This window comes from Hyperolius riggenbachi, chromosome 2 (genome assembly GCF_040937935.1).
Source record: "Hyperolius riggenbachi isolate aHypRig1 chromosome 2, aHypRig1.pri, whole genome shotgun sequence".
Lineage (NCBI taxonomy): Eukaryota > Metazoa > Chordata > Amphibia > Anura > Hyperoliidae > Hyperolius > Hyperolius riggenbachi.
In genome coordinates, this window is record NC_090647.1 from 15,291,381 (window position 1) to 15,300,207 (window position 8,827).

Here is an 8,827-nt window from a genome sequence, read left to right on the forward strand (position 1 = left end):
ATACTCACCTGGCTCTTAGCTTTCCACTGATGAGATCTCCCTTCAAGCAAGGGAAGCAAGGGAGAACCAGCACACTTGCGGTTTGGTTTGGCAGGGTTTGTAGGTTCATGGAGGGTGGAGTCTAGGGTGCCAGGACATCTGTTCCTATAGGCTCCTGTGATGCAAATCCAGGCCTGGACTGGAGGAAGGGAGGTTTGAGCTCCTCCCCACCCCCAGCTCCGGGTCCCTACCCCCTTCAACACACTTGCATGGGCTGCTCTCCTACAGCTACACCTCTGACCCACGTCATTCCATATAATCTGTTAAACTAATCCGGCATGCACTCGTCACTCACACACATACCCACTTGCAGGTCACCTGCACATTCACAGAGCAGCAAAGCTGATGTATGATGTTAGGGATCCTGCCAATAGGCCTAGTTCTGGGGGAATCCCATAGGGAGCAGAGGGTCAGCCTGAAAAGCAGCAATATAGGTGTTGCAGGTCAGTAGTGGACCAATTTATGTAGTCCCACAGCAGTATAAGCAAAGCTTAGAGCTTAGTCCTCCCTCAAGGAGTGATAGGGATGATTCAGTGTGTACCCAATTTTGTCCCTCACCAGAAGCCTTCAAGCTACTTCCAGACCAGTAGAACCACTTTGCGAATCAACGCTCAGGATGTCCACATTGGCCAGCAGCGTGCAGTGTCACACATGGGCACTGTCAGCTCCGCCCACTGATACATTTCCCACCCACTGTGGGCGAATCATCAGGGTGTGACTAAGAACAAGAACAAGAAAATATCTAGCTAGGTGTCAATAAGTTTAGAATAAAACCAATAGGCTACAGTGGCAATGTATAATGTGTTGGATGAAAATCACTTTGTTTTAAAATTGTGTTTGGTTTAAGTATTTATTTTTTATTATTATAAAGGATACAGATTATCAGTTATACACATTTGTGCCATAAAAACCCTTCTTGTGAGACGCATGTCCTCCCCGACCTGGCCTATGTGTAAGGGGCATCACATTGCTTAGAATATGTCTGTTTCTACAGGGGTGTGCATCTTGTTACGCCAGTGCTCACCCCTGATTGGCCACACAGGTCCAGCTGAAAATTTGCCATCGTTATTACCCGCTAATCTTCCAGTTCCTTCCAGAAAGGATGCAAGGATTCAAGTGCTTTTTTCTTTAACACGATACACTCTAGGCTTTCTCATTTTCACCACATTATTAGAATCAGGGCTGGATTTAAGCCAAGGCCACATAGGCCATTGCCTACGGCACCACAGGATCAAGGGCGGGTAGGCAGCAGGCTGTACTAGGGGGAAGGGACACTTGGCTATCTACATTGGAGGGAGGGGATCATCATGCTATCTGTATGGAAGGGGGGAGGGTCCACTAGCTTCTTGTACAAGAGGGAAGGGGGAGGGGTCATCAGTATACCTATACTGGAGGGAAAGGTGGGTCTTCAGGCTACCTAAGCTGGGGGAGCGACATCTGGCTACCTATACTGGAGGGTAGGGTCAAAGGGCTACCTATACTGGAGAGTAGGGTCAAAGGGCTACCTATACTGGCGGGTAGGGTCAAAGGGCTACCTATACTGGAGGGAAGGGTCAAAGGGCTACCTATACTGGAGAGGATCATCTGGCTATCAGCTGACAGTGGCCTTGGGCAGTAAAGAGTACAAATCCAGCCCTGATTAGAATGGTTGTTATCACAGAAAGATTTCCTAGAAAAAAATTCTGCAAAGCAGTCTTTCTCTATCACCCTTTGTGGAATTTGTTTTCAAAAGTTTTATTAAGTGGTATACTTTGCATTCCAGAAATAGCATTTGAATCTAGCATAAAGTCTCTAACATGCAAAGATTACTTCTGATTCACCGGATAGCTCCAACCTGCATCTGCCAGCATCGTAACATTTACTGGAACACTGTATGAATTCCAACCAATGGGACAAAATCTTGGCAGAGAGATCTACTAATCAAGTTGTCTTTTTCAATACCTTATTAATTCATTAACTAAAAATTACCAAATCTATGGCTACCTTTACTATCTTGATCCAACTTTACATTGTTTTTGTAATTAAGTCCTTTAGACTTTTTTTTACTACCTCTTGTATTTTATTTACAACAAAAAACAATAAATGGTTTGTGGCAGTTCTCATATATTTTCATTCTCTTTTTTGTCTTTTGGGGCACTGGAAAATTATGTTTCATCTTGACAGAAATCCCTGAAGTGTTTCTTGACTTTATTGGACTAATGGACCTTAAATAAAGGGCTAAAACATTGGACAAGACCACGGCAGGGCCATGGAGAGTGTGGCCACTAACCTGAACTCATCTTATTTTATCCTGATTGGGATTCCTGGACTGGAAGATGATCAGGTCTGGATCTCATTCCCTGTCTGCGTCATGTACACAATAACATTGTTGGCTAATTTTTGCGTCTTGTTTGTCATAAAAACAGAAGAAAGTCTCCACCAGCCCATGTACATCTTCCTCAGTATGCTGTTATTTTCAGACCTTGTCCAATCCAATTCCACCCTTCCCAAGATGATCCTGCTGTTCTGGTTTAACCTCCGTGAGATCTCCTTCGAAGGCTGTCTTACCCAAATGTTCTTTATACATTCCTTCTCTATCATGGGCTCTTCCGTCCTCCTGGCTATGGCTTTTGATCGCTATGTAGCCGTGTGCCAACCAATGAGATATTCCACCATCTTGACAAATACGCTGATTACAAAAATTGGACTCATGGTGGCCATGAGTGGGCCCCTTTTGGTATTTCCACATCCTTTTCTGGTTAGGAGGCTGCCATTTTGTGGCAGTCACGTGATTGAGCATACATATTGTGAGCACATTGCCGTGGCTAAATTGTCTTGTGCAAGCATCAGTATTAATATTGTGTATGGGTTAATAGTTGCCCTACTTGTGGTGGGTGTAGATGCCATATGTATTGGCGTGTCCTATTCCATGATTGTAAGAGCTGTCCTAAGACTCCCGTCTCGATATGCCAGACATAAAGTTGGGAGTACGTGCGTCACTCATGTATGTGTCATCCTTGTGGCTTAAATCCCTGCCCTTTTCTCCTTCGTTTCCCAGCGGTTTGGTGGCCACTCGTCTACTGGAGCTCAGATTATCCTGTCTAACGTCTACTTGATTTTTCCACCAATGTTAAACCCAATTATATATGGGATAAAGACAAAAGAGATCCAGAAAAATGTACTGAAATTATTCTGTGCACAGAAAGTCAAGTATTGATGGTCGGATCCAGGGCCGGTTCTAGATTTTTTGCCGCCAGAGGTAAGCTTGTGAGGATGCCGCTTCACCCCTCCTCCCCCCCATAGGTAGCCAAGCTGGAGGGGGTAGCAGCCAGGTAGGGGGAGCAGCGGGAAGAGCGGTGGGGAGGGGGGTCAGACCCCCTCTCCCTCACCTGGGGCTCCCCCTTCCAGCTATTTTCACTAAATTGAATTCAGCCGGCAGCAAGCTGGGAAGCAATTACTCATTTGCTTCCTTACTTGCGTTCCACTGCTTGCCACGTCATTTCCTGCAATGCCACCCACTCTACTTCATGGGCGGCATTGCAGGAAGTGACGCGGTGAGCGGTGGAACGCAAGTAAGGAAGTAAGCGAGTAAATGCTTCCCTGCTCAGCCGGCTGAACTAAATTTACCGAAAATAGCTGGAGGGGGAGCTAAAATCTATGAACTATTCACCCTTTTTATCTCTTTCTTGCTCTCGGAAGCCATTTTTTGCTAGAAAAGTGTTTTATAGTTGTCATTTCTTGTGTGGGGTTACACTGTGTGAGGATCACACTGTAGTCTCACCCCGTCCTGACAGGAACTGCCACTTACATACCTGATGTTTAACTCTTTCAGGCAGAGAAAGAAAAAAAGTAACACAGCCTAGTTATTTGTGTGCTAGGCACAGGGCCGGCCTTAGGTTTCACAGCGCCCTGAGCGTATCCAGATTTTGGTGCCCCCCCCCCCCAGACTCCGACGCCCGACTCCTCAGTTTATAAAACCACGACTCCGACTCCGGGTGCCCAAAATTGCCCCGACTGCACAGTCCTGGCTACTAGACTTGTATATGTAAGCAGATCCTCCACTTTAGTGTATGTATGTATGTATGTATGTATATATATACTAAAGGGGGGATCTGCCTACATTTACAAGACAAGTAGCCTATATACACTAGGGGGGGGATCTGCCTATATATACACTAAAGGGGGGATCTGCCTACATATACAAGACTAGCAGCCTATATACACGAGGGGGGGATCTGCCTATTATAGACAACCCCCCCCTAGTGTATATAGGCTGCTAGTCTTGTATATGTAGGCAGCTCCCCCCTTTAGTGTATATGTAGGCAGATCCCCCCTTTAGTGTATATAGGCAGATCCCCCTTTAGTGTATATATAGGCAGATCTCCCCTTAGTGTATATGTAGGCAGATCCCCCCTTTAGTGTATATATAGGCAGATCCCCCCTTAGTGTATATGTAGGCAGATCCCCCCTTAGTGTGTGTGTGTGTATACATTATATATATATATATATATATATATATATATATATATATATATATATATATATATATATATATATATATAATCCCCCTTAGTGTATATATAGTGTATTAGGCTGCAAGTTTCCCCTTTAGTTAGGCAGCAGATTAGCCCGCTCCCCCCCCCATCAAGCATAGAATAGGAGGGAGGGAGCCTTACTTTTGGTGGTCACTTGGGGAGCAGGAGAGGAGATGGCCAGGTCTCGCAGGACTCAGGAGGACAGTCGCAGGGCAGGGTAGCTGCCGGCACACGTGCTGCGTGCTTCAGCGCTCCTGGCTGGCTCCATCCCTCCTATCACGGGAGCCGAGCGCCAGGCGGAGTCTCGCACTGAGTGACTCCAAGAGGCAGCAGTTGCTGGTCTTCGCCCCCATCACCCCCAGCGGCAACAGGGGGCGGAGCCAGGGGGGAGACGCACTAGCCCAAGCAGCAGTCGCCGCAGCCGCTGCAGCACATAATAAATATGCGGCCAGGGCGGCAGGAGCGCGGCGCCCCCCCCCCTGGAAGCCGGCGGCCGGCGCCCTGAGCGATCGCTCCGGTCGCACAGGTCAAAGGCCGGCCATGGCTAGGCACTGTACATACACATGTCTATCTCATCATGTCACATGTCACTTCGGGTATCCTTTATCAAAAGTAGATATACAGTGAGCACTCTGTTATCTATCATTTCACAATCACCTGTGCTAATTCTCGGCAGCGCCCCTCTTTGTATATTGATTAGGGGGTATTTCAGCTCCCCCTATGGACTGAATTAATTATTACTACTATATGGAGCTGTTTTCAATAATCTGCATAAGCACCCTTTTGCACATTGCACTTTGTTGAAACTGATGAAGCAGTGTGTTCTGTACACAGAGATAGGCACCCAGTATAACAAGTTAGAACTCTTGTAACAGACTAACAGTACAAATTAAGTAAACTAGTATAAGTACACAACTAACTATAATCCCTAACCTACCTAAGCTAGTAGGCTAAAGGTGCGTACACACACACTACAGTCTGCTGAAAACCCGCCCAGTGGGAGGTGCCGACGGACCCGTCGTTGACTGCTGTAGTGCGTGTGTATGCACCTTAAGGCTACCTAGGCTAGCAGGCCTAGCCTGCACACAGACCTAACACTAGCCTTTCACAGTATACACTGCCACTTGCCACCAGTTTGGCCATATTTCAGAGCTGCAACATCACTGGAGTGTCCAAAAGCACAAGGTGTGCAATACTCAGAGACATGGCCAAGGTAAGAAAGGCTGAAAGACGACCACCACTGAACAAGACACACAAGCTGAAACGTCAAGACTGGGCCAAGAAATATCTCAAGACTGATTTTTCTAAGGTTTTATGGACTGATGAAATGAGAGTGAGTCTTGATGGGTCAGATGGATGGGCCCGTGGCTGGATTGGTAAAGGGCAGAGAGCTCCAATCCGACTCAGACGCCAGCAAGGTGGAGGTGGAGTACTGGTTTGGGCTGGTATCATCAAAGATGAGCTTGTGGGGCCGTTTCGGGTTGAGGATGGAGTCAAGCTCAACTCCCAGTCCTACTGCCAGTTTCTGGAAGACACCTTCTTCAAGCAGTGGTACAGGAAGAAGTCTGCATCCTTCAAGAAAAACATGATTTTCATGCAGGACAATGCTCCATCACGCGCGTCCAAGTACTCCACAGCATGGCTGGCAAGAAGGGGTATAAAAGAAGAAAAACTAATGACATGGCCTCCTTGTTCACCTGATCTGAACCCCATTGAGAACCTGTGGTCCATCATAAAATGTGAGATTTAAAAGGAGGGAAAACAGTACACCTCTCTGAACAGTGTCTGGGAGGCTGTGGTTGCTGCTGCACGCAATGTTGATGGTGAACAGATCAAAACACTGACAGAATCCATGGATGGCAGGCTTTTGAGTGTCCTTGCAAAGAAAGGTGGCTATATTGGTCACTGATTTGTTTTTGTTTTGTTTTTGAATGTCAGAAATGTATATTTGTGGATGTTGAGATGTTATATTGGTTTCACTGGTAAAAATAAATAATTGAAATGGGTATATATTTGTTTTTTGTTACGTTGCCTAATAATTATGCACAGTAATAGTCACCTGCACACACAGATATCCCCCTAAAATAGCTAAAACTAAAAACAAACTAAAAACTACTTTCAAAAATATTCAGCTTTGATATTAATGAGTTTTTTTGGTTCATTGAGAACATGGTTGTTGTTCAATAATAAAATTATTCCTCAAAAAATACCACTTGCCTAATAATTTTGCACTCCCTGTACACTACACTAGCTGACTGAACTATAACAATCAAATCACTATCTATAAATCAATGTTATCAATCTGTTTAGAATGTGTGTAAGATGCAAAACGCTGGGTTTAACAGTGAAAAAGCACTTGCTCAGACGAACAGCAGCACTGGAGATGCTCTCAGTACCGCAGAGTCACAAGCAAGGACGCGCTCCCTAAGATGGCCGCCGCCTTATATAGAGAAGGGGAGAGCAGCCAGGCTCCCCTCCTCTGATTGGTTGCTAGGGCCTCGCCTGGGGGCCTTCTGATTGGCCCAATGACGTCATCCCCTGGATTCCGAATCCGAATTCGTGGTCATGGGTTAACACCCGTGATCACGGCCGAATTCGAGAGCGCCTATTCAGATACATTCAAATTCGGGATCAGTATTGATCTTCAAATTCGAATTTGCAATCTCTGGCGAGCAACCCTGTAAATAGTTAGCTTAGGGACTCAGCTTTTTCAGTATGTATATTATGAGGGTGTATTAATGGTATTTTTGCAAATAATGGGGTTGCAACAATTGATATAGTGTACAGAAACACAAAATGGAAAAAATACACCTTTATTTCAAGTTGAAATATTGTCGCCATACATTGTGCTAGACACATCATAATTTAAATGTTATAATAATTGTGAGAAATGGGCGAATACAATGTGTGGGTTTTATCTATAGTAGAAATTTTTCTTTATAAACTATAGTAGCTGAAATCTGAGAAATAATGATTTTATTCAATTTTGTTCTTCTTCTATGTAACAATTAACTCTGTATGGCTCTGTACGATTAACAAGCTGACACATCATTGCATTCCAGTGGTTCTGGAGGTGTGGCTAGCTTACAGGACAATAAGGGATAATATGCATATATTCAGCAGTGATGCTCTGGGAGACATCTCAAGCTCACTCCAACCTGAATTATCGCAAATTCTTTCTGTTTTAAGAAAGCAAACTTTTGTTTTACTTCTATGTAAAATACATATAAAATAACATAATTCTTAGCAAAGCATACCATCTAAAGAAAGTTTTATTTGTGGAAAAAAAAACAGTATATAGATCATTTTGGTGTGATAAGTAGACGTAAAGTTATTGGCGAATGAATGGGAGGAGCGTGATGTGAACATTTCTGTGGTTTTCAAGGGGGAAAAAACCTTTGGAAGGGAATTAGTTAATTTTGTGCATTTTTTTCACAATATTTACATGTATTACCGTAATTTCCTAATTTGAATTAATAATTATGAAATAGATTAAACATACTAATATATATAAAAAGCTAATAGTTAAACTTTTTTAAAATTTGATATTAATGTAAGCCCTACCCCAAAAGTAGCCCTAGCTGCCATAAGGAGAAAAATTATGGCAACTTGGGTTATTACTGGAGCCCAGAAACACAAGTTGCCGAACTTCTCCTCCATAGACTGAAGTTTGGGGACACATTGTCATGGAGCTGAGGAAAAGAGGATGCAGGGGGATATCGGGAGACGCCAGGAGGACATGGGGAACAGTGGTAGACACAGTGGTAGACACAGGAGGACAGGGGATAGAGGAGGATGCGGGTACAGAGGGGGACAGCAGGAGGACACTAAAGGTACAAGGGGGACACAGGGGCAAACAAAAGGTGGAGCCAGCAGAAGAAGAGGTGGCACAGTAGGAAAGGCAGGAAGACACACAGCACAGTAACTTGGGTGTTCATAGAAATATAAGACATCCCCTGAAAATAAGCCCTAGCAGTGCACAACATTTGGTGCAAAAATGAATATGAAATGAAAAGTGCTGGAAAGTTATTTTGAATCCAAAATGAAAAATTATCTCCTAGGAGATAACTCAGGTTAAAAAGTGAATTGCAAATGGCCCACTGTCTTATTTTCGGGAAAACACAGTATTATGAATCTATGGCTTTAATCTTTTATCTGTCTCATATTATGTGTCAGTGAATGCTGGGGAAATCAGTGTAATAGGGGCAGTTGAATTCGAAACCTAATCTTTATATTCTTGCCACGCCAGCATTTGCAGAGATTTCCTGAAAGGC

General features: G+C 44.3%; 1 pseudogene; it reads left to right on the forward strand.

Annotated features, from left to right (window-relative positions):
• The first annotated feature begins 1,017 nt into the window (after positions 1-1,017).
• Positions 1,018-3,235, forward strand: LOC137544628 (olfactory receptor 52P1-like; annotated as a pseudogene).
• The last annotated feature ends 5,592 nt before the right edge of the window (positions 3,236-8,827 follow it).